The following is a 26,647-nucleotide window of genomic DNA, read 5'->3' on the forward strand; positions in this document are numbered from 1 at the left end:
TGGAAGGTTTCTCTCCTTTTGTCTCTCCCTCTCTCTCTGTAACTCTTTCAAAATAAATAAATACTTCTTAAAAAAAAAAAAAAGTGTGGTGAGAAGGTTAAAGGAGACAAGAGTCTAAATGAGGGAGTTAGGTGGGAGGAGAGAGCAAAGAGAAAAGGCATAATTTAGGCCTTGAACGATGAGTAACCAGAAAATGACAGCTTTTTTCCTTTCCAAACTCTCTTTCATCTGAGTCACCTGTTCCAGGCACAGGATTCTGGCCTTGAGTAACTCGAAAGGAGTGGCAGAGAAAGAAAAGGAAATACATATTATCTTTACTGTGTACACTCATCAGCATGTTTAATAAAACACTACGCAGACCTACCTCCAGATTACTCCAGGCCTGTCTCTTCCCCAGATATAACTACTTAACATTTCCCAATCCTACACGCTGATCCATCAAATGAGACAGTGATTAGTAATTAGCAATAGCCTCTCCACCACCACCACCACCACCACCACCACCACCAAATAAAGGGGAAAGTCAAGAAGGAAGGCCTCTCATCCACATAAGCTCTTCGGAACCACCTGACCAACATAATTTAATCAAGAGAAAGATGGCACAGGCCTCGTTCCCAAACAAGGGGGGGCAGTTTATTACTGCTGTGGTAAACCAACAGCCCTGGCCCCAGTGACTTTCAAATGCACTAAAAGTCACAGAGGAAGCTCTTCCTGGTGACAAATAATTTTACAAGATTAAATGTTACGGCAGCTTTATCACTGTGTCTCACCGATTTGTCATAATGACTAACCTTTCACAATCAAAACTCCAAATTGCCCAATAAGCCTTTTTCCTGAGTGTGAACAGCTCATGACAGCACAACATGCACATAATACCATGACAGTAAAAATGAGTTGTCAAGAGAAAGGAGGGAAGAGAGAGGGAAGGAGGCAGAAGAACCCTTTCGCTGCCAGGGCTTAAACTAAGTCTAATTGAACAGAAATCTTTCTAAAGTCTTCAGTCAACAAAGCAGGTGCTATGTACTTTAAGTGTCAGAAAAAAGAACTGCTGCCCTGGAGTTGACTTTCCAGTAGGAAAGCCCAACAACTGGCTATGGTGAAATGCGAGGCCTGTTACAAAGTCAGAACAGGACACTAGGGGGCACACTACAGAGGCAGGCACTGTGTGGGACAACCAGAAAAAATATGCTGAATGCCACTTTCTTGATGATTGAAGGTCAGCAACAGAATGAGTTATTATAAGGGGCTACGTGGAATTCAGCTACGTGCCAGGCACTGAGATAAGCGAGGGGGTGCAGTGCTGATCCCTCTCTTACACTAATCACAGGCCACACAAACAACTCTAACAACACAACTGTGCCAAGAGCGATGACAGTAAGAGACGACGTGTTGAAAGCGCCTGTATTCATAACCAGGACCCAGCTGGGAAAGTCAGGGAGAGGCTCACAGACGCCTTAAGTGTCCGGCAGACAAAGGCAGGCAAGAAGCGGGGGCTGACAGGTCACTGAGGCTGCAGCAAGAAGATGAGGGATCTATGCACTGGACTGGCTTGGACCAACCTACACCAAGAGCAGTGTCCAGGGGCCCGGCTTATCGGATGAACAGGCCATCACTGAAGGAGGGTGACATGACCAGGTTATTGTTTTGAACAGATCCCTGTAGCTGAACGGTGGGGAGCCCAGGTAAGGCCAGACAGGATGAAGGCTACTGCAGGGCACTGTGGGAAAATCAGTGGGAAGGAATTCTATCAGCAGCACCAGCAGCTCTGCACTTTGCAGCTTTCAAAGTACTTTAAGCTTGCCTTTGATGGAGCGAAACACCTGTACACAGGAGACTTCTGGCAAGTAAACAGAAGTCTGAAGGAACAGCACTTATCCCCTGCAGAAAAAGCATCACTTGCATCATTCGTTCCGAGGGTACCTGCAAGCAGCACTCGAAGTCATTCTGGGACTTCTGGGTCAGCCCCACAATTTGTCTTGTCAGTGAAAACTCACCCATCTTCCTTCACATAGCTCTCGAATTTACAGTCTCACCTTTCCATTTCCATCTCTGGCTCCTACTCCAGCAGCATCCAAACTGGACCCCCTGCCTCCTGTCACTCACTTCCCCCCAGTGTGGGAGTGCTCTTTCGGAGCACACATCTGACCGTCTCAATGTCCTGCTTCAAGTCCTCCACTTGTAGCTCCAGAACGAAGCCTCAATCCCTTGGCTTGACAAAGAGGGTTTTCCACGGGCTGGCCCCAGCCTGCCTTTTTCCCTTGGCCCTGTACACCCCAACAAATGACTTACTCCAAAAGTCACAGATTTTAGCACTCCCTATCAAGAGGGATTCTTAGCACAAAACTAAAGCAGGTGGCCCCTACTTGGTGCCGACTGCTGTATTCAAGAATTACTCGGACCCTGAGAGATGAAGATAAACAGGGCTGGGTTTCGCAAAAATGGCTAGCCCAGAAGCTTGCTGTAAGTGACGCTATTCACCCCTACAATAAATACTGCCCCCCATTTCACCTCCGCTCCCCCTTGCTGCACAAAAACCATAGCCTTCCTGATTTTCTGGTCTAACTCCCACTGGCCATTCTAACAGGAACTGCATTTATACAGCACCTGAAACTCAACCACTGCAATGTGCACTTGCATGCTAAGCTTTTTATCAAGGGGAAATAAAGGGCTTTGATGCTGGACAAAGAAATTTTAAGTTCTGACCACTGAGGGGAGGGAGGGAATGATTTTAGTCTGGTGCCTTAGTCTCTGAACACCATCACTCTGCCTACAAACAAGTCCAACCATCAGCTCACCAGCCAAGACAGCAGGTCCACATGTCTGACCGCCCTGATCTGCAGTGCTCTATTTGCAGAGTCCTGGATGCTAAGAACCTCTGAGCCCAACGTCTCTCCTCCACCACCTCCCCAAGCTGAAGCTCCAGTCAGACCCTAGCATGAGGATCACGCTGCTCCCTGGAAATCACGCCTAAGGCGCAGATCCAATTCTGCTGCCTCAACCTCTCTCCCGGTGATGCAGCAGAAAGCAAGCAGGAAAGCAGGGTTGGCTGCACAGAGACAAAGCAGCAGCCCACTGCCTGCCAGGCCACCCATGGCAGGAGCATAGGGAAAACAGGCCAGCTCTCAGAGTGCCACCTGGGAGCACGTGTTCTCCAAGCTGCACATGGGTGGATGGGTAACAACCAAGCACTGTCTGGCAAACTAATAATGGCTGAACAGGTGCATGACTGCAAATACAAAAGAACAGAAATGGACAAACACAAATGCACCTTAAAATTTGGCTTGCTGTATAATAATGTCAGTTACAATCTTTTAAGTAAACTGATATTCATACTAAATTATCCTTCAGCATAATAGCCATAAAATAATTATGTATCTCAGATTTATCTGTGAGGTTTTTCTTGTAGCTTTTTTAATACAATAGTAAGCTTTGTACATGTAATGATGAGTTGCAACAATATAAAGAAAAATAGGATGAAGAGGCTATAACATTTTATCCTGTTACTATTTTCTCTACATTTTCCTCAATATTTGACTTTAGACAGCTTTCTAACTAAGAGGACTCTCAGAAATTCAATCTTTCCTATTATTAAAGAAGCTATTAATAGTGTGATACCCTATATAATGGATAATGAATCAAGTCACTCATGGGATCTCCTTCCTAACCAATCTCAATAATGGTGAGAAAGGAGGTAAAGTCTTACAAGAGACAGTGTGTGTGTGCGTGTACACACTCGTTCACTCTGGGTGGGGGGGGCAGATCCTCTGTTAAATTTACAACAGGCATCCCAGGTACCACAAAGATTGTGTTTGACACATTCCTCTTCCCACCCCCAAACCTTTCTTTCTAGAATAGTACAGAGACAGAGACAGATTTTCCATCTGATGGTTCATTCCCCAAATGCGCACAACAGATGAGACACAGCCAGACAGAGGTCGAGAGCCAGGAACTCATTCCATGTCTCCCATGTGGGTGCAGGGACCTAACAACTTGAATTATCACCACTGCCTCCCAGGGTGCATAGTAACGGAGAGCTGGAATTGGAAGCAGAGCCAGTACCTGAACCCAGGCATTCCAGTGTGGGATGTGGGCACCCCATGGCTTAACTGCTAGGCCAAATGCCAATACCTCAATTCATCCATTAATCTTTCTACTCTCTAAGCTCAGAATTGCTATAGCCATGTTGTCATTGAAAGAATACAGGTTCCAGAAACAAGTGACTTTTTCAAGGTCCCACAGTCAGTATGTCAAAGAAACAGAACTGGCTCAGAAACATGAAACTCCAAATCTGCACTTTTTCTTTGACAGAGCCCTTGCTCCTCCAACAGAACAGCTGTCCAGGAGCTGGAGAGCCCCAGAGAAGAAAACCCCTGGCTGGCGCAGTACAAGGTCACTCACTGCACACAGAGCAGATCATCTTCTGAGTAAAGCTTGATGAGTCATCTGGTTCCAAAACCCATTTTCCCATTGCTCCGTGCAGGTGCCATACATTTGGTCTGATGGGAGCTGACAAGCAAGCCGACTCTCCCTACACCGCCCCTAATGCCTCCCCATCTCCACATCAGCTTCTGCTGCTGCAACACCTAACAGACACTGCCCACCCTACGTTGTCAGTTTTCAGAGACCCAGTGCTTGTTTTAGACTTGACACCACCTTGCTGATCACCCTACCTGCTCTGGGACAAATAAGGCAAGGGGAGCCATTGACCTCAAGGGTCCAGTACAAGCCTTGCCCTGGGGGGTTTCCTGCCATCCCTTTGCTTTCATTATTCCCATAAAGAGGGCAAAGCCCTTCCTCACCATCCCTGCACTGTCACCAGCAACAGTCACTTCCTTCCTCAGCCACAGAGGCTCAGGGCAACCTGCAGGTCTGGGCACGCTGCCTTCCCGTTTCTGCCAACAGGGATCCCAGGCCAGGGCTGGGCAATCCAGGAACCAGAGAGTGGCTTTTAAATCACTGTGGCTCATGAGTATTTCAGCAATTCCAATTATCTCAAAGTCACCTATAAAGCTTCCCGGGATATTGTCACACTGGCACGGGGTCAGGCTGGGGGACAACTGCTAAACCTTAAACACAGGCAGGGCAAAGGCTTCAAGGGGACACATGTCCATGTTCCCAGAACTGAAAAACATGGTTGGGATGGGACAAACCCCAGAAAGGAGGGCGCTTCCCGTTCTCTCAGCACAGTAGAAGGGGGAGATGAGGGCGCTGGGTAATGGGCAAGAGGGCACGCAACATGAACCACACTGACCAGGACAGTAAAACCGCTTTACCTGACCCGGTCTCCGCCCCCCGAGAGCCAGTCTTGATTACATTCCTGAGAGGTAATCAGCTCCCAAAGAAATGAAATCAACATAAAATAAGTAAGTCTGGGAAGTTTATGAAAGAAGGGTGCGTGGGTTACTTCAGCCCTAGGGCCACAGGAAATTGCAAGCCAGCTAGTCCTGTGGGCTTCTGGAGCCCATTTCATCTCCTGTTGAGTTTTAAAATAATGAATTATTAAAATCTGCTTCTTTTACATACAGGTTAGCACAGAAACTTTCAGAACCAGCTTCCCCTCCCCAACTCTGAAAAAGTCCAAAATAAGGGGAGGGTTTACTTTACTAGTAAGATCACACAAAACTGCAGGGATTTTAATAATTTTAGGAATCATTCTGAAGGGGGGAAAGAAAGAATAAACTGCACTAAGAAGAGCCAAAATTTTTAATTTAACGTAATTCCAAGTGAAAAAAAAAAAAACAAACACAGAACAAGTTCATTTTCAGAACCCCCAGCAGAGTTCTAGAGTCAGGAACCTGGAATCGGAAATGCAACGTGACCAACAGGACTCACAGGACCACAACGAGTGAGCTGGCAGGCCAACTCCTGGCCAGACCTCACCTTCTTAAGGGCAGTCCTGCAGCTACACTGCTAGCCATGAGTCTGTTAACTTCCGCCGCCTTCTGCTGACCAACACGGCCTGAAAAGCTGTGCCTACCACCACCCACAAAGGGGAGGAAGAGGAAGGAAAGGGAGCACCTTTCAGTCTTCAGTCAGGAGGGCTGGGAGCATGCAACTGTACGCACCCCTCCACATCACCACACACTCACAACAGGTGCAACACAGGGAAAACAGTGTGCAGTCAGGAATGTAACCCTGAAATTGTCTACCAAACAGACCTGACAGAATGCCATGCAGCCACTTCAATGAGGAAAATCAGAGAAGAAACAGGGAAAAAGGTTTCAGACACCAAGAACACGGATGACGCAGAATCCGTACCTTAGAATATGCGAGCCTCTCTTTTTCTCCCCATCCCAGGTACAAAGACACTTTTTAAAGCGCTGAGTCCTCCAAGCCACTCCAGCTCCTGGTCTAGGTCTCCCCAAGGAAGGTGCTATCCTGTGCTGGGACACTCACAAAGGGCCCACGGAGCTGCAGGAGGAGAGATAAGGACAGGCTCCCGCCCTCCCAGTCAGTCCATCTTCTGTGCAGGGTTTCAGGAGCTAAACAGTATGCGACTTGCAGGCGCTGCTGTGGTCCTCAGAGGGGCGAGACAGGGAGCAACAGCACCACTGTGATGGGCGCAGCCACAGTGAGGCCCTACTCCAGACTGGAACACAGCACAAGGAAGATGCCACTGTGGGTAACAGCTCTTGTGCTCAAAGAGCATTCTGTGGGCTATGGGGCTGGGCCTCTTTTCAAACGAAATGTCTGTACACACAGTTACACCAAAAACTATTTTTTTAACCATTCTTTTTATTTTTTCACCCACTCTTCACTTAGAGGAACCTACTATCTCCCAGTCTAACTGCTTTCAAGCTATTCTGCTGCAATCTATAATAAAAAATACATTTGGGGAGAGCATGTGGTACAGTGATCAAGCTGCCACCTGGGATACCCTCATCCCATATCCAAGTGCCTGGGTTCAAATCCAGGCTCCTCCACTTCCAATTCAGCTTCCTGCTAACTGATACTGTAGGAAGAAACAGATGATAGCTTAAATACTTGGATCCCTGGCAACCATGTTGGAGACCCAAACTGAGTTCTGGGCTGCCTGCCACAGCCCTGGCTGTTACGGACATTTGGACAGTGAACTGAAAGATGGAAGATCTGTCTGCATATATGTGTGTGTCTTTCAAACAAAACAAAAATAAGCATACCCTTGAATCACCTCTAAAATGATAAAAAAAATCAAATACATTGAAAACTACTACCCAATATACAAGTATCAGCTTTTTAACTACAATAAATGCTTCACAAAGTACTTACCCTCAGCACATGTGTCACACTCTATTAGGTTTGACCAAATAAAGGGCTGTGCAACTCACAGCTACAGAAACACTGCCCACTCTTTCACTCTACAAAAAGGCAGGCAAGATTTGACTGTTATGTACAGCAAATAAAACACTAAGCAGATCATTTCCAAGGTAAACCTTGGGGGGGGGGGGGGGGATGCTCCGGGAAGGAAAGATATTCTCTCTCTCTCTCTCTCTCTCTCTCAGCAAGTCATTTTTTGAGCCACTAATCTTAAGTAGTTTCTACTTTTATCTGTTTCATTTTTAGCACCTTCCAATTCCTGAAAGCTGAATATCTGTGCAACATGCACCAGTTTTTCTTCATTTCACAAATTTCTTAATTTTGCCAGTTTTCCAAATATAAACCTTTTTATTTCACATACCACAAAATAGAAAGGAATCTAGAGCAATGTTCTCCAAACATGGTTTTACACTAAGATCAACTTGTGGATTTGTTTTCAAAAATACCAGGTCCACCCAGGGGCAGACATTTGGCCTAGAAGGCAAGACTTCATGTTGGGGTGCCTTCGTCTCAGGCTGGACAACGGACATGGGTTCAAGTACCAACTCTGGGTTCCTGATAACATGCACCCTGAGATGCAGCAGTATGGCTCACGGATATGGGTCCCTGCCACCCATGTGGAGACCTGAATTGAGCTCCAGGCTCCTGGTTTGGCCTGGTTGTTATGGGCATTTGGGGAGTGAACTAGCAAATGGAAGGTGTCTCTGTATTTCTCTCTCACACATCTGGGAAGCCAACTAACAGACTGAAGCTGTCTCTGTATTTCTTCCCCTCTCTCTCCACCTCCCCCACCACCCTCACTGTTTCCCTGTCTCTCAACTAAGTAAATGAATAAATACTTTTTTAAAAAGTACTTCAGCTAGGCCTCATCACAGACTAATCAATGGGGACAAAGGAAAAGACTGTTTTAAAGCTCTTTATTTCTTTGTTAAGAGTTTGAGTTACAGAGGTATTTGTATTGTCAAATATCTATTAAGATTTGTTCATGGGGCCAGTGTTGTGATGCAGTGGGTTAACGCCCTGGCCTGAAGCGCCTGCATCCCATATGGGCACCGGTTGGAGATCTAGACAATCCAGCTCCAGCTGAACAAATCACAAAAACACTTTGCTCTTTCCTATGTATGGAGTTTAAGGAACATGATCTATAATGCTATCCACTAAGGTTCTTTAAAACAGTCACGCATGACCTAAGTAAAATGTGAGGCCTTGAGGACTGCCTGTGGCGGATCGGCTGCCCTCCAACTGCAGCGTGGGAGCCTAAGCAGCAGACCTCTAACCACCACCAAAAGCCCGCAGTTAACTCCAAGACAGGTGGCTAAGATTAGCTGGTTTTTAACTAACATACAAATGCATTTTTAGTCAATAAAACTAGAATACTAGAAAATGAACCAAATGTGTAATAAAGCCCATCAACCATGGGGGAAAAAAAGAAAAGGTTCATAACTAGTTAATTATTGGCAGTTCTCCTTGGCACAACGTCCATATCCACGTCGACCCATGCACAACAGACCACATAACCTGCAGTGGGACAGAAATGAGGCTCTCGTCCATTTTTAAACCCCACAGTAATTCAAAGGCAGTCAACATGAAACGCCAAAGTCCCTGTCATCAGAAATAAATGCAAGACCCAAGAGCCCACTGTAATTTTGAATTCCCAAAGGTCACTGAGCAGTTGCAAAATTCAAATGTGCAACTCTAACATATAAACTGATGTTATTCATTTGCCCTCACAGTGAAGAGTAAGAGATGAAATAGTTAAATGAGTTATCCTGAGGGGCCGAAGTTGTGTTACAGCAGGTTAAGCCACAGCCTGAGACACCCACATCCCATCTCAGAGTCCTGGTTTGAGTTCCTCGTGCTCCACTTCCAATCCACCTTCCAGCTAATGAGCCGAGGAAAGCAGAAGATGGACCAAGCTACAAACCAAGTGGGAGACCCAGATGGAGCTCCAGGTTTCTGGCTTCAGCCTGGCTCAACCCTGACCATTGCAGCCACTTGTGGTGGGTAATGGGGGTGTCGGAGGAAGGGGGAGATAAACCAGCAGATGGAAATTTTCACCCTCTGTGACTTTGCCTTTCAAATAAATATTTTAAAACAATTTTTTAATAAAAATGAGTTATCCCAAGCCAAAGTCCCAGTTAATTCTATCAGCAACATACACACCTAATGCTAAAAACCAGCACTTCAAAGACCCTCCACATAGGTCACGGGACATTGAATGGCTCAAGACACTCAGTTTTTATCCAAACTTCCACCAAAAGAAATAGAAGGCAGTCAAAAAGAAGCAGGTCAAAACGGAAAGCCAATACTGGAAGATAAGGCACCCACAACATCAACTCCAGGGTTAAGCCTCAGAGAAGGCTAAACGCCACCTGTGAATGCCACATGCCATGTCACCACAGGCGTCCTGGCTCCTCCCTGAATCAACCACAGATGCTACTGCTCCTCACCCTCGCAGTGTTGAGACGCTGCCGTTGGCTGGGGCACCATGTGAGGCAACGCAGCTTTTCACGCTATCTTGCAGACTCCAAGCTACAGCAGTGCTGATCCTCACCACACTCGAAACAGCCAGCAGCCCCAGTGTGCTTGCAGAGGCCAAGGAACAACTAGACTACGCCATGGAGCTAATTCAAGACAACAGGTCTTAAAGGAGATGAGCATGCCTTTTGTGACTACAGATTATACACAACATGCCAAGAGTAAATGGCTTTAATACCATTTGGGGGGGGGGGGGGTTGCTTAAAAACGTTTTTTTTCTTCCATCTTTTTAGTCTGGAAAATTTCAAACACAGCACAAAAGTAGAGCAAGATATGTACACTGAACCCCGGACACTTATCAATAGCTTGAATAATTATCAATGCATGGCCAACCCGGTTTCATCTTTACTCCTATCTATCTCCTTGTATTCTGCAGTGCAATGCAAATATTTCACTATTTAAAAGAAGTGACTACTTCTGAAACTGCTACTTTCCAAACCTAGCTATACAGCCACTTGCAGTTTTTAAAATAAAATTAAATAAATGAATAAAATTTAAAAGTTAAAAAAAAAAAAACAGCATGGGTTTCTGGGCCACATCTGCAAGCCCAAGTACGGTACTGGAACCAAGTGGCTCGGTACTCTCTCAGGACCAGTCTCCACAGCAGGGCAGCAAGCAGTCCTTCACCCTCACACTTCATCCTGCCCCCCAAAGACAAATACTCTGAATATGGAAAATAACGGCAGAAATACAAACCAAGATGCCACTGTCTGCAGTTAGCTTGCAAGCAGAACCAGGCACCCCATAAACTTCAATCACCTCCTGAGGCCGGTGCTGTGGCGCAGTGGGTTAAAGCCCTGGGCAGAAGTGCTGGCATCCCATATGGGCACCAGTTCTAGTCCCAGCTGCTCCACTTCTGATCCAGCTCTCTGCTATGGCCTGGGAAAACAGTGGAATATGGCCCAAGTCCTTGGGCCCCTGCACCCACGTGGGAGACCTGGAGGAAGCTCCTGGCTCCTGGCTTTGGATCGGCACAGCTCTGGCCATTGCGGCCATGTGGGGAGTGAACCAGCGGGTGGAAGACCTCTCTCTCTCTGTCTTTACCTCTCTCTGTAACTCTTTCAAATAAATACAATAAATCTTTTAAAAAAATTTCCACCTCCTCCTAAGGAATCTCTATACAGGTTTCAAGACAGCTGCCTTTTGAAAGCACTCAACATCTTAGAGATGAATGGACCCATACTGGCCCACTCCTGTAGAAAAAGAACCTGAGGCCCAAAGAGACAACATAATCAGCTCAAGATACCGGGAGGGAAATGCCTCCCCAGCCTCTTGTGGTCCTGCCACTCACCAACATCACGGCTGGCCTGCTGTCCGCTGTTACTCCGGCGTTCAGAATCTGGCAGACAAGTGTACAGGGCATTGCACACTGGTTCCATCCCCACGCACCACTGGTTTTTTGTTTTATGAATTATTGATGTGAAAAGCAGAGAGAGAGATCTTCCATCTACCTGGTTCACCCCTCAAATGACTGCAACAGCTAGTACTAGACCAAACAGAAGCAAAGAGCCAGGAGCCAGGAGCCAGGAGCCAGGAACTCCATCCAGGTCTCCCACATGAATGGCAGGACCCCAAACACCGGGGTCACCATCTGCTGCCTTCTAGGCACATTAGCAGGAAGCTGGATTGGAAGAAAGTAGTAGCAGGGACAGGGCCGGCGCTGTGGCATAGTGGGTAAAGCCGCCACCTGCAATGCCAGAATCTCATATGGGCGTCAGTTCAAGTCCCAGCTGCTCCACTTCCCATCCAGCTCTCTGCTATGGCCTGGGAAAGCAGTAGAAGATGGCTCAAGAACTTGGGCCTGTGTGGGAGACCCAGAAGAAGCTCCTGGCTTCGGATCGGTGCAGCTCCAGCCATTGCAGCCAATTGGTGAGTGAACCAGTGATGGAAGACCTCTCTCTCTCTGCCTCTGCCTCTCTGTAACTCTGACTTTCAGGTAAAATAACTAAATCTTTAAAAAAGTAGCAGGGACTTACCTACTGTAGCATGATGACCTCCCGGAGGTCCATATCCAACTAGGGCATACCCATAGGTACGTGGCAGATACTAAGGATGTGTAAAATACAGACGGGGTAAAGACGCTCAGCTGACACCAAAGAAGCCTTAAGTAAACGCAATGTAGGTCCTCGTTATCTGGCGAGTCCCCACGTACAGGGCAGAGGTTACAGGGAAGAAAACAGGGGCAACACTTTTAACCATGAACACTGCAAACACTGGTGGCCACAAGTGACTGATCCTAAGCATTTGCAGGGACAAGGAGTGGTCAGAGATGCTTTGGGAGGGCTTTCTGAACCTGGACAGGAAGTTAAACCAGGTAACCTATACACCTTTCCAATTCCAGGATCAAGACCTCACTTAATCCCACCAGCCACATTAGAATTCCTTCTCTATCTCTCTCAACATTGAGAGAACAAAGCAAGGCTGACAACAAAAAGCTTAAAAACAGTAGTCCATATTTCCAACCTTCAAAGTTGGAATTTCTAAGTTTTCTAAGGTGAAGCCTCCAGCTTTACCCATCCTTATACAGAACTCACCCAAGCTCTGGCCAGGGGTTCAGCCACTTAAGGTACACAACTGACACAAACCTAAGAGAACACAGTGATTCTGACAGTTTCCAGAGGTTGTGCAAAAAGCAAATTATAACCTACTTTATCTACCTTCTGCACTTATCCAAAGCCTATTTTTCCTATCTTTATAAACTAGAGAACATCATCAGCAACTCTCTCCTGTACACACTACAGGATAACCATGTACAAGAAAATGTTACAGTATGTTAGTTTATACAAGATGTTTGCCTTACATGAAAAAAGAGGAAAGAGCCTCAAGATGCTACACACTCCGACTACAGCGTCAACGCTGGCTGCGTGCAAGACTGACTCAATGATGTGTAAATCTAGAACACAGAATGTGGTCAGAGGCAGCTTCTGAAATCCTGTTAGTCCCTAGTCCCAAAAGCCTCTCCCTCCAAGAATAATACAGGTATTACCTAGTAAATGTCCTCTAATAAAACTACAGACAAAGTTACTCCTATGAGATCAAACCTTTACCAACCATGAAAATTAACAATACATTCCCCAAAGTAAGACCCAATATAATGCCTGGCTGAAAACTTTAAAGCAGCCAGAAAGTCAACAGTAATTCAGGACCGTTCCATCATGGGGCCTATGTAGTTGGGAAAACAGCATTTACCTCTATCTCAAATATAAAACTTCTAAGAAGAAAATTTCCACAATGAACTGAATCTGTGTTTCCCAAAACTGAGTTACAAAGCAGGGGTGGGGAACCTTTGTTCTGCCAAGGTCCATCTGGGTATTGATAACATCTTTTACCCCCCATACAAAATTATCAACTCAAAAAGTAGCCTGCTGGAGCTGGCGCTGTAGCGTAGGTTAAACCTCTGCCCATAGCGTTGGCATTCCATATGGGCACCAGTTCATGTACTGGCTGTTCCACTTCTGATTCAGTTCTCTGCTGTGGCCTGGGAAAGCAGAAGATGGCCCAAGTGCTTGAGCCCCTGAACCTATGTGGGAGATTCAGAAGAAGCTCCTGGCTCCTGGCTTCAGGTCAGCCAAACTCCAGCCATTGCAGCCATCTAGGGAGTGAACCAGCAGATGGAAGACCTGTCTCTCCCTCTCTCTGTAACTCTACCTTTCAAATAATTAACAAAAAATAAAAATTTAAAAATAAATTATAAAAAAATGTCCTGCTATAGATTTATTGAATTTCAAGTACTGCCTGTGGTTGCCTTAGCAGGGCCAGACCAAATGATTTTGCGGGTCACACCAGATGTTCCCCACTCATTACAAAGGTAAAAGAGACAGATAGGGGCTGGCACTGTGGCACAGCAGGTTAAACCACCACTTGCCATGCCAGCATCCAATATCAAAATGCATGTTCAAGGGGCCAGCACTGTGGCATAGCAGAGAAAACCGCCGCCTGCAGTGCCAGCTATGGGCGCTGGTTCGAGTCCCGGCTTCTCCACTTCCCATCCAGCTCTGCTATTTCCTGGGAGAGCAGTAGAAGACGGCCCAATTCCTTGGGCCCTGCACCCACATGGGAGACCCAGAAGAAGCTTTTGGCTCCTGGCTTCAGATCGGCACAGCTCTGGCCATTGCAGCCATCTGGGGAGTGAACCACAGATGGAAGACCTCTAACTCTCTTTCTGCCTCTCCTTCTCTGTGTAACTCTTTCAAATAAATAAATTTTTTTAAAAAAAAAAAATGCATGTTCAAGTCCCAGCTGCTCCACATCTGATGCAGCTCCCTGCTTAAATGCCTGGGCAGAGAGTAGAAAATGGCCCAAGGGCTTGAGTCCTTGACACCAAGATTCGGCGTGGCCCAGACCTGGCTTAGCAGCCATTTAAGGAGTGGATGGAAAATCTGTTTCTCTTTCTCTGTCACTGTGCCTCTCAAATAAGTAAATATGGAAGGAAGGGAGGGAGGGAGGAAGGAAGGGAGGGAGGGAGGGAGGGAGGGAAGGGGAGGAAAAGGGGTAAAGAACATCCAAATTCAACATCCATTAAAGTTACAAGGGGAAAACTAGCCCATTCCAGCTGACAGGTATTGTCCAAATTCAGTGGTTTAGAAGCTGGAATGCACATTAGAATAATCTAGGAGCTTTGGGGTTTGGGGAATCCCACTGCCTAGGTGGGGCCCCCAAACAATCATGGGACTACAGCACAGCCATCAAGCTTTTTCTTAGCCCCCAAAGTGACTGCAGTGTGCAGACTGGGATTTCTGCTCTAGGGTGAGGCTTTCAAGTTCCCCAAACTACTTCTAAGGCACAATAAAGCTGAATGCCTCTGCCTTAGTTTTTCCTAGGCAGAATGAGGGTTAGGACAGAGGCTCTCTGAAGTTCCCTCCAGAATCAACACCAGGGACTTGTGCATAAAAACCACTGGCTTTAACCCAGCATCCCTCCAAAGGCACCTGAGAACACCTTTGCTATACAAACTTCTGCCCCGAATGGTTTGTTCCTCACTTGGTTCAACAGTACCTTAAGTCTTTAAGCTCTTCCTACCTTCTAATCATTGCTCTACCTTTAACACAGCCCTTGTTCTCACCATCATGCTTCTGAATTTTCCATTGCAACACTTCTTACCACATGTGTTCCTGGTTACAAGACAGTACATGTAATGGAACCAAACGGGTGTGGTATAGTAGGTTAAGCCTCCACCTGCGCTGCCAGTTTGTATCTCAGCTCCTTGTCTTCCCATCCAGCTCTCTGCTGATGACCTAGGAAAGCAGTGGAAGATGGCCCAAGTCTTTGGGTCCCTGCACCCACATGGGAGACCTGGAAGAAGCTCCTGGCTCCTGGCTTCGGATCAGCCCAGCTCCGGCCATTGTGGCATTTGGGGAGTGAACCAGCAGATGGAAGACCTCTCTGCCTAATTGTTCCTTTCAAATAATTAAATCTTAAAAAAAAAAAAAAAAGGGTTGCCCAGAAGTCCATCCTGAAATTACCCATTCGACCAAATTTATACCTGCCCATTCTTCTCCTCTCTTGACCTAAACAGGATGTTATCTGCAAGCACCACAATGGTGTCATTTGCTTTCACTAGAAATCTGCAGCCATGGCCTAGAAACCAACCCCTACACCTGACCCGCTCTGGCCCACCTTACCCAGAATGCAGCCATTCTGTTTATTTTTTATTCATTCAGTCTCTCAAACACTTACTTTTGTGGCAGGAAATGCACTCTGAGAATCACAATCAGCTCATGCTGTTATCACGTTATCAATCATCAAGGGGGGGGGGGGGCAGCAGGCACTCCACTGCCCTGCTTCCAACCCACACAGAAAGAGAACTGAAGAATGAAGGCCACACAACCCCTCACTGCTCAGCTGGAAGCTAATTTTCCTAAATATCTTGTGATTCTCAGAAAAAAATTTAATTCCAAAAGTTAACGTCTTCTCCCAAGATCACTGGCTTTCATGTACAGATATACAAGACACACTTTATACTCTAAGCCCAAAAAAGCCACCCTAACAGCTCTGAATTTTAAAAATTACTGATTAATTCAAGCCAAAGTTTGTTCTTTTCCCTACACCTAAAGAAATTATTAACAGTTATTCTATGAGCCTTAACCTTAAATCCTGAAAAGTCATCTTCAAACTTTACCTCCAGACACAGAAACAGCAGAGACAATCCAGTTAGTCTACCTCTAGTGACATCTCATTTCCCCTTCATCATCAACATTCGTGGGCAGCAGATAAACTTCATTTACTATCCTAAACTGCCAGTGAGAGGCAGAGCTACACACTCAAAGTCAGGCATGCATGCTGCCTCCTGCCAACTCCATTTCTTGTCAGCTAAGAACAGCCATATGTGACCGAAACACAAGCACCTAAACCCAAGGCACTGTTCTTGCTGTTATCATGCTATCTAAATTAACAGCTGAAAAAACCCTAACTGCTAGCTGCAAAACAGGGTAAACATTGAAATTAATGGTAATTAGACTCCTGTGTAAAATGAAGGTATTTTCAAAGGTCAGCATTGTAGCCCACCTAATACCCCCAAAACAGAATTTTCCACAATATCCAAAACCTCTTTAATATTCTGTGATGGAGAATGAAAGACAGGAGAGAAAATTAAGAGCTATAACAGTACTTAACAAATAAGTCTGACAACACTTGCCTTATACCAGGCAGCTACCAGTTAACTGCAAGTGTTGTCAGTTGCCTGACAACAAGCTACCATGCTGAGCACAGCCCCAACACAAACCAATGACCTGCAAAAATCACAAGAAAAAACAAAATGATGCTTGCATTAAGCCAGGAAGCTGGTGTGGGGGCGAAAAAAGCTCGGTGCGAGAGGAAAGGAAGCAGAGGCTAACTGGAATAGCCAGTTAACACAACTTTTTTAATTAATTTATTTAATTATTTGAAAGTCAAAGTTACAGAAAGAGAGTGAGATCTTACTCCCTCTGGTTCACTCCTCCGAGTGTAGCAACAGGTGGGGCTGGGCCAGGCTGAAGCAAGGAGCCAGGAGTTTCTTCCTGGTCTCTCACATGGGCAGCAGAGGCTCAAGCACCTGGGCCACCTTCTGCAGCTTTTCCCAGGCCATTAGCAGGGAGCTGGATGGGAAATGGAGCAGCCAAGACACAACACTGCAGGTGGTGGCTTTTCCCACTTTGCCACACCAGCCTCCCATCTGTCTTTTGAAATCCCACGGAAATACCGAATGGATTTGATTTTTGCCAATTCTGTATCTCTCTCATCCGAACAGTATCTGTAGTATTTTTGGGTTGAATGAACATGCTATATATCTGATCAGAAGACCCTAATGGACTTTCAAATATATTACTTGAGAACTCATCAGTATTTTAGAGCAAAGTTATTTTCTGTGTCTTTAGTATGACAGAAACTTGAAGCCCAGAATTATGATTATACTTAGACATGAAACCTTTAAAGAGGTGATTGAGCAAAAGTGAGGTCATTAAGCTGGGCTCTGAAGCAACCTGACTGGGGACCTTGTAGGAAAAGAAAACAGGGGCCAGTATTGTGGTGTAGTAGGTAAACCGCCACATGTGGCACTGACATCCCATCTGGGCACAGATTCACGTCCCAAATGCTGCACTTCTGATCCAGCTCCTTGCTAATGGCCTGGGAAAGCAGCAGACGGCCCAGGTACTTGGGCCCCTGAACCCACCTGGGAGACCCAGAAGAAGCTCCTGTCTTCTGCCTGGCCCAGCCCTGACTGTTGTGGCCATTTAGGGAATGAACCAGCAGATGAAAGATCTCTCTCCCTCTCTCTCTCTCTGCCTTACAAATAAATTAATTAAAAAAAAAAAAAGAGAGAGAGAGAGAGAGAGAAAACATCAGGAACACACTGCACAGAGGAAAGGCCATGTGAGGATACACAGAGGACACAATCATCTGCAAGCAAAGGAGAAGCCACAAGAAAAACCAAAAACCATCAACTTGATCTTTGACCTCCAGCCTCTGGATCTGCCGGAAAGCCAATTTCTGTTGTTAAGTCCCCTAGGCTATGACATTTTGTCACAGCAGCTGGAGCAGACTGGCGCAGGTATGGGGTTCACAACTGTTCGTGTTCCTGAAACCTCCTATTTCCACCACGTTCTCTGAATGGTGAAAAATTAGAGGCATTACTAGAAGAGATGTTGGCGGCAAGGGGAGGAGGGGAGGAGAGGAGACCACGTGAGCAGGGTTGTGGCGTCACGCCGGTGAAGGAAGAGTCCTGCATCCTCGGGAACACACCGCAGAGCCACTCCCTCAGCAGAGTGGGGAGGAGATTGGCTCCCAGCCTCCTCCCTGCCCTGCCAGTTAAGGAGCCTGCACAGAAACAAATACATCGCTCAAATGAACTCTGCAAATGATTTAGAAAGGAATTTTTAATTCCTATTTTTATTCAAGGCTGGCTGATACTAGTGTGGAACTTTATATGAAGGATGGCTTTCTCATAATTTTTGAGAAAGGGGAATACAGAGCTCTTATGATCACTTATATGTAACATAGCTGTAGACCATATTCCTCATATTTGTAGAAGGCGGGATTTTCCTGCTTTTTTGTTCAAAGAACCTCTTTTGAAATACAAGATCGTTGTTTCTTAAATATAAATGTCACATTGAGATGGCATAATTTTCCGAGTTAAAGTTCATTACTCAATAGAGGTTTCCTCACAAATAAAGGAAATTCTTTTTAGCCAAAACCTTTCTTCCCTGTAATTCAGTCTTAACAGGTTGCTCGGGTGAAATCTGTCATCTTGGTAGTTCCTCTTTTGCTAATATTTATAATCAGGCAGCTGAAAAACGTAAATAAGAGGCCAGCATGGTGGTGCTATGGATAAAGCTGCAACCTGAGATGTCACCATCCCATATGGGTGTCAGTTCAAGTCCCAGCTGCTCCACTTCCAATCCCTTTTCCTGCGAATGCACCTGGAAAAGCAGCAGAAGATGCCCAAGTACTCAGGCCCCTGCCAGCTGCATGGGAGACCTAGATGGAGTTCCATCCAGGCTTTCAGCTTCGGCCTGCCCTAGCCCTGGATGTTGCAGAAATTCGGAGGTGTGTGTGTGTGTGTCTGCAACTCTGTCTTTCAAATAAATCTTTATAAAAAGAGAGAAAACTAGGTTTTGAGTATAAAAATTGTAATTCTAAAGCTGAACGTGAAAACACTTGATTGTTTAGCAGCGGTGTCACACCATCAGACTTCCCAAGTGCCTCAGTAACCACTGTTCCTGGAAGCAAACCTCAAGCCCAACTGTATTCTATGAGTGAGGTTCTAAGACAAAGATAGCAAACAACCTGCTCCTGTTATAACGCCACTCAATTTCAAGACTAAAACTAAGGCCGGCGCCGCGGCTCACTAGGCTAACCCTCCGCCTTGCGGCGCCGGCACACCGGGTTCTAGTCCCAGTCGGGGCGCCGGATTCTGTCCCGGTTGCCCCTCTTCCAGGCCAGCTCTCTGCTGTGGCCCGGGAGTGCAGTGGAGGATGGCCCAAGTGCTTGGGCCCTGCACTCCATGGGAGACCAGAAGAAGCACCTGGCTCCTGGCTTCAGATCAGTGCGGTGCGCCGGCCACAGCGCGCCAGCCACGGCGGCCATTGGAGGGTGAACCAACGGCAAAGGAAGACCTTTCTCTCTGTCTCTCTCTCTCACTGTCCACTCTGCCTGTCAAAAAAAAAAAAATAAAAATAAAAAAATAAAAGACTAAAACTAAAATGGAAAGGTCCTTGGGTATTTGTTTTACGCAGGGTCAGATGACATTAACACTCTTTTCATTTATCATTGTCAAACTGGAACACTGAGATGGCAACATACATTTTTCTCCTTAGATGAAATATTTTACACATTAGAAAGTTTTTGGTTTAACAGAATTACTTCATTAATTGACTCTTGAATTTTTTAGTGTTCCAAAGCCATAGGCTTCAACCTTCCCTAAACAAACTTCTCTATACTTTGTGATATGGTGAGTATATTATCTATTCTAGAATAGATTTTTAACAGTGAAAATTTTACAATGAACTATAAAATAATCTAAGTAGAGTTATTTTGCATCTATGTATCTTGGTTTGGTTCCTTTTCTCAGAGCTTTTCATTTTTCCTCTTCTTTGTTACATGCTCTTTAACTTACAGGGTCACTAAAATTCTGCAAGAATCACAGACATTATCATGATTTATTACTTGATGCCTTTGCAGGGGAGAGAGATTTGGAATCCCTCTAGATGCTTCCTCACAAGTACGCGAGCGTCTACTGCACATCAGAGCTTCGAAACGCTCATGGAAAACTGGAACTAAAAGACAATGCAAATTTCCCAGGAATTGTCTGAAGCTCCTTCATATATATAATGTTTGATGTATAAATAGACATTAGCCTGCAAAACGGTAAATATTTTAATTGTGAAAGGAGTTAAGTCCAATTCATAAAGCTTTTCATAACTACAAAAGATTTTTGGGGCAGGCATTTGGCACAGTGCTTAAATCACCACGTGGGATGCCCATGTCCACATGGGCTGCCTGGTTCAAGTCCCTGCTCTTCTGCTTGGATCTAGTTTTCTGCTACTCAAGTGCATCCTGGGAGGCAACAGATGATGGTTCAAGTATTTGGATCTCTGTAACCCACTTGGAATTCCAGGCTCCTGGCTTTGGTCTGGCCCAGGCACAGCTACTATGGGCATTTGAGATGTGAACCAGCAGATCAAGATCAATCTCCCCCCTCTCCTTCTGATTTTAGATTGTTTTAAAAAGTTTCTTTAAAAATACATATTAAGGTCAGTCATTAGGATACAGACCAGCAAAATGAACTGATTTCTTTTTTTTTTTTTTTTGCAAAGTTGGAAGATCTACACTTCCTAATCTCAAAACTTATTACCTACTTAAAGTAATCAGAACAGTTTGATACTGGCAAAGAGTAGACACGGAGATCAACAGAATAAAATTAAGAGGGTAGGTGTTGTGGTACAGCAGGCTAAGCCACTGCTTGCTTAAGATGCCAGCATTCCATGTAAGAAGGCTGGTTTCAAGTCCTGGATGTTCCACTTCTAATCAAGCTTCATGCTAATGTGCTTAGGAAAACAAGGGAAGATGGATGATCCAAGCATATGGACCCTGCCACCCACGCGGAAGACCAGAGTCCTGGTCTCAGGCTGGCACAGACCTGGCTGCTGCAGCCATCTGAGGAGTGAACCAGCAGACGGAAGATATCACTCACCCGCACGCTTGCTCGGTCTCCTTCTTTCTCTCGGTCTGTCTCTCCCTCTCTATAGTCATTTCAAATAAATAAATATTTTCAAAAAATAAAGAGTCCAGAAACAGAGTTCAAGAAACCCTCAAGCTACAATCAACTGATTTTTGACAAGTACGCCAAAACAATTACCAGGAAAAAGAACAGTCTTTCCAATAAACGGTGCAGGGATAACTGGACCCACATGCAAATTAAGTTGTGTAACAGAAAGTCTTCACAACCTTGGATTAGGAAGCCGTTCACTAGATACAATCTTTTTTAAAATTGATTAATTGATTGATTGATTTGAAGGTCAAAGTTAGAGAGAGAGAGGGAGGAAGGGAGAGAGGTCTTTCATCCTCTGGTTCACTCCCCAGATGGCCACAACAGCCAGGGCTGGGCCAGGACAAAGCCAGGAGCCAGGAGCTTATTCCAGGTCTCCCACGGGGATGGCAAGGGCCCAAACAATTGGGTCATCTTCTGGTGCTTTTCTCAGATGCATTAGCAGGCAGCTGGATCAGAAGTGGAGCAGCCAGGACACAATCCAGCACCCATAAGGGATGCTGCCATCGCAAGTGGCTGCTGTACCCATTACTCCACAACACCAGGCCCTAGATTTGATCTTAAAAGCTCACAAGTCAAATAGATAAATTGGACCTCATCAAAATTAAAAACCTTTGTACTTCAAAGTACACTACCAAGAAAGTGAAAAGGCAATCAAAAAATGTAAGAAAAATCTTGCAAATCGTACACCTCACAAAAGACTTGCATCTAGAAAATGCAAAGAGCTCTTACAACTCAAAAATCTTTAAATCTTATCACCCAATTTTAAACATGAGTAAAGAATATGAAAAACACATTTTTCCAAAGAAGATACTCAGATGGTCAAAAAAGCAAACAAAAAGACACTGAACATCATTAGAGAAATGCAAATCAAAACCACCAAAATGAGACACCATGTCCTACTCACTAGGACAAATGTATTGAAAATGACAGATAATTACAAGTATTAGCAAAGATGTGAAGAAACAGATCCTCACACACTGCTGGTGAGTGTATAAATGGTACAGCCACTCGGGAAAACAGACTAGGAATTCCTCAAAAGGTTAGACATAAAGTTACCATATAATCCAACCATTCCACTCTTAGATATAAAGGGACACTTTAAAAGTTTGCAAAGAAATGGAACTAAAAGGCAAGTTTATTTGGAGGTAAAAGAAAAAAAATGAAATCCATGCAGTTTTTTTTTTAGTAATTTTTCATGTTTGGAAGATCCTTCATATGAATGGATTTCAATACTTCCATTTGTCATAAGCATTTTGAAATACCCTCATATACTCAACGTAGCCCATACAAAAATTTGCATAAAAATGTTCACAGCAGCATTATTCCTAATACTCCAAAAAGTGGAAACAACCCATTTGTCCATCAATTGATGAATGCTTAAAAGGTGCTGTACTGTACAATGCCACAGTCTTTGTTAATAAAAAGAAACAAAGTGGGCCAGCCCTGTGGCGCAGCAGGTAAAGCCGCTGCCTGCAGTGCCGGCATCCCATATGGGCACTGGTTCAAGTTCCAGCTGCTCCACTTCTGATCCAGCTCTCTGCTTCGGCCTGGGAAAGCAGTAAGATGGCCCAAGTCCTTGGGCCCTGCACCCATGTGGGAGACACGGAAGAAACTCCCAACTCCTAGCTTCAGATCGGCACAACTCCAGCCACTGCTACCATCTGGGGAGTGAACCAGCGGATGGAAGACCTCTCCCTCTTTGCCTCTCCTTCTCTTGCTGTGTAATTCTGTCAAGTAAATAAATAAATCTTATTAAAAAAAAAAAAAGTACTGATACATAATATAACATAGACACACCTCAAAAATACTATGCTCTGTTAAATATGTGTCCACAACAGGTAAATCTATGACAGGAAGTAAATGAGTGGTAGCCTACAGCTTGGGTGGGGAAAGGGCAGGACTGGGGAGGAATTTACTCTGGGGGTGATGGAAGTGTTATAACATTGCATCTACGGTTACACAACTCTGAATATACTAACACGTATTCAACTATACAAAGTAAATGGGTGAACAGTGTGATGTGTGAATTACATCTCAATAAACTTGATTTTTTCAAAAATGGCTCTTTTTTACCCTTAAGCTGTCTTCTTCTGGGTCTCCAATGCCCCACCCAGAAATGGGAGAGAACTGTTCAGTTCCTCATGTGGCTATCGCCTCATAGTTAATGAATGGCTGGACTTCGACTTCTGGCCAAGAGGGACTTCCTTTCCACCAGAAACAACCAAAACAAAGGCACACAAAATTTACACAACAGTGATTTACAAGAATCTACACAGCAAGCAACAAAGCACAATGATCCCTGAGAGATGGAAAATGCATGAGCTAAATCACACAACTGTCTGAACTTACGCCCTTTACAGAGCTTTTGAGTTATGGCATAGGGAGAAGAAACCCAAGCAGAGCCCAGCAGACTCCCTTAGCTGAGAAGGAGAGAAGGTCTAGGTAGCCCAAGGAGGCTAGAGTTCCCAGTAAGAACAGAGAGAGAAGAGCTGCACAAAAGAACTCCAGAGCTCTGTAGAGGGGCCCCAGGGACTCAGCCAAGTACTGCTCAGCACATGCATGTAAGGAAACTACTCAAGGCTGAAGAAAAAGATTAAAAAGCAAAACTTCAAAAGGACTGGGAAGAACAGTGTTGGTTTTTCAGAGATGGGAATGGTGTCTGTTCCCACCAGACAGACTGGAAAAACGATCGACCCACAGGAAATCGAGTGAAGTACAGAAGCTCCACAACATACAGTCTTACAATGAGGTTACACACGAAAAAATCCACCATAAATTGAAAACACTGTAAAAGCTGAGATAAGAGTATCATAAGATGCATTTTTTAAAGAGATTTATTCATTTATTTGAAAGGCAAAATTACAGAGAGGCAGAGAGAGAGAGCGAGCGAGCAAGCGCTGGGCCAATCCTAAGCCAGGAGCCAGGAACTTCCTCTGGGTCTCCCATATGGATCCAGGGTCCCAAGCACTTGAGCCATCTTCTGCTGCATTCCAGGCCATAGCAGGGAGCAGGATCGGAAGTGGAGCAGGCGTGACTCCAACTGCCGCCCATATGGGATGATGGCACTATAGGAGGCAGATGTACCTGCTACATCACAGCAATGGCCCCATGAGATGCATTTAATACACTTAGCCCACCAAACATCATAGCTATAGAGTATCAGTTATCTCCCCTTGTGATGGCAAGGCTGACTGGGAGCTGTGCCTTACAGTTTAGCACCAGGGAAGAATATCATTCACATTGTATATCACTATCCCAGGAAAAGATAAGAATTCAAAATACTGTTCCAAGTGAATGTGCACTGATGTCATACCATCATGAAGTCAAAAAATCACATCATAAATTGGGGACCATCTGTACTCAGGGTCATCTCGTCTGAGCAGTGGGGAATAATTAGTAGTAAGCAAACCACTGCTGCAGACTCACGTAACAGAAATCATAAAAAGGAGACACAAAAGGATCAAATTATTTTTATGTAACCAAACCCCCAGAAGGAGGCTTTAGAAATAGAAAAATATCCAGCACCAAATCAGGTAAAATTCATAATGCCTGGCATTCATTCAAAGATTTAGACAGGGAAATAGAACCAATAACGAGAAGAATAATCTACCAAAATGACCAAAAAGTGACATAAGTCTTGGAATTATAAACAAGGACATTAAAACAGTTATTGTAACTACTACATTCCATATGTTCCAAAGGTTAGTAGAGACCTGGAAAATATTTTAAAAAACCAAATCAAGTTTCTAGAGATTAAAAAGTAAATGCATATCTGAGATGAAAATACTGGATATGATTACTGGTAGAGTTGACATTGAAGATGCAGAAGTTTAGTCTATGTGAACACAGAGCAATATTTCAAAATGGAGTCTAAAAAGAATTTTCAAAAAGAAAAGGGTGCATCAGCAAGTTAAAGGCAAGGCCCAAGACACATGTATTAGGAGTCACCAAGCCTAGGAAGAGGTAAGGGAGGCAACAATAGTAACTAAATAAAAATTATTCCAGATTTGACCTACAGATCCAAGTTAACAGGCACAAGAAACAAAGAAATGTAAACCAAGACACAGTATAATCAAACTGCTGAAAACCAGGGCTGAAGGAAAAACCTTACCATCAGCCAAAAAGGACTGACATATACATAAGACACAGGGAGAAAGTAAGGATGACAGCAGATTCCTCAGTATGTAAGAGCCACCATGTTACATCTCTGAAACACTGAAAGACAAATACCTGCCTACTTAGAAATCTCTACCTACGAAAATATCTTTCAATCATGAGAGGAAACAAAAATGTTTCCAAACATATAAAACCTGAATTTACGACCAGCAGACTAGTATTACAGAAAACGTTGAAGTCCAACAGGCAAATGATACCAAACAGAAACAGGGGTCGACTCCAGAAACAGAGCACTGAAAACCGTAATCACATGAGGACAAGTATTTTCTTCCTTCCTTTTTGATTCTTTTTAAAAGCAGGTGACTGTTCAAACAAATGCATTTTGGGATTTATAATTTATATAAAATGTAAAATGTATGCCAAGAATACTACAAAGTCAGTAGTAGAAATGGAAAGATACTATTTTAAGGTTCCCATACATGATAACATCATTTGAAGGTAAACTGTGATGGGTTAAAAATGTGTTCTACAAATCCTAAACAAACTTATAAAATAAACTGAAGATTTGGCTAATCAGCCTGTAAAGAAGACAAAATGGAGTGATTCTTTAAAATCCAAAAGAAGGCAGAAAAGGAGGAGGGGGGAAGAGGCAAAATACCAATAAGCATTAGGTCTTCAGCAGATGGAACCAGAATAAAATGAAACAAAAAACAAAGAAGTAACATCCTATGTAAAACTTAGCATTTTAAATCACTTTTTTAATGTAAGAATAATATATTTTCAGTTAGCTAAGTTGCAAAGTAACAAAATATCTAATTCAACCTCAGAGTTGAAAACTGACAAAGCCCTTATTTAAATAAAACAGAACAAAATGAAGTTCACACACTGAAGGTTAGCATTTGTAACTAAAAACTCATCTTCTCCACTTGATATTGCACTTGATATTAATTTTTAAAAAATCCACAAACCAATTGATCTGCTAGGCTCAGAATAAGAAAATTTTCTTTCATCCACATTACCAAAAAAACTAACTTGAATGGTCTTCAAAAAATTTATGGAAAAGACATACTATCGAAAAGGTATGCATGAATTTTAAAAATTTTTTGCACAAAAATTAGTTACCTTTTAATTTCATTTGTTCACAACTTTTTAAGGTATATGCATACAAAGCAACTGAAGAAAAGAAATTCATTTTCAGGGGCCAGCACTTGGCGCAGCAGGTTAACACCCTGGCCTGAAGTGCCGGCATCCCATTTGGGTACCATCCCATTTGGCTGCTCCACTTCCAATCCAGCTCTCTGCTGTGGCCTGGGAAAGCAGTAGAAGATGGCCCAAGTCCTTGGGCTCCTGCACCCTCATGAGAGACCTGGAGGAAGCTCCTGGCTCCTGGCATCGCACTGGCACAGCTCCAGATGTTGTGGCCAACTGGGGAGTGAACCAGCGGATGGAAGA

The 26,647-nt window shown here is 44.4% G+C and overlaps 1 protein-coding gene and 1 long non-coding RNA gene across 44 annotated transcripts in view; one reads left to right on the forward strand and one right to left on the reverse strand.

The window, feature by feature from the left end:
- The window catches only part of LOC149127994 (uncharacterized), a 32,308-nt gene extending 5,841 nt beyond the window's left edge, over window positions 1–26,467 (forward strand). Inside the window, exon 2 of the long non-coding RNA XR_016230216.1 lies at window positions 4,309–26,467. This is a non-coding gene — a long non-coding RNA (uncharacterized LOC149127994). The remainder of the gene's footprint in view (window positions 1–4,308) is intronic.
- Window positions 1–26,647, reverse strand: part of MAP4K4 (mitogen-activated protein kinase kinase kinase kinase 4) — a 185,394-nt gene that overhangs the window by 146,981 nt on the left and 11,766 nt on the right. The window lies entirely within an intron of this gene.

The sequence above is a fragment of the Oryctolagus cuniculus genome, chromosome 2, assembly GCF_051225735.1.
Source record: "Oryctolagus cuniculus isolate XC-2025 breed Fujian yellow rabbit chromosome 2, ASM5122573v1, whole genome shotgun sequence".
NCBI lineage: Eukaryota > Metazoa > Chordata > Mammalia > Lagomorpha > Leporidae > Oryctolagus > Oryctolagus cuniculus.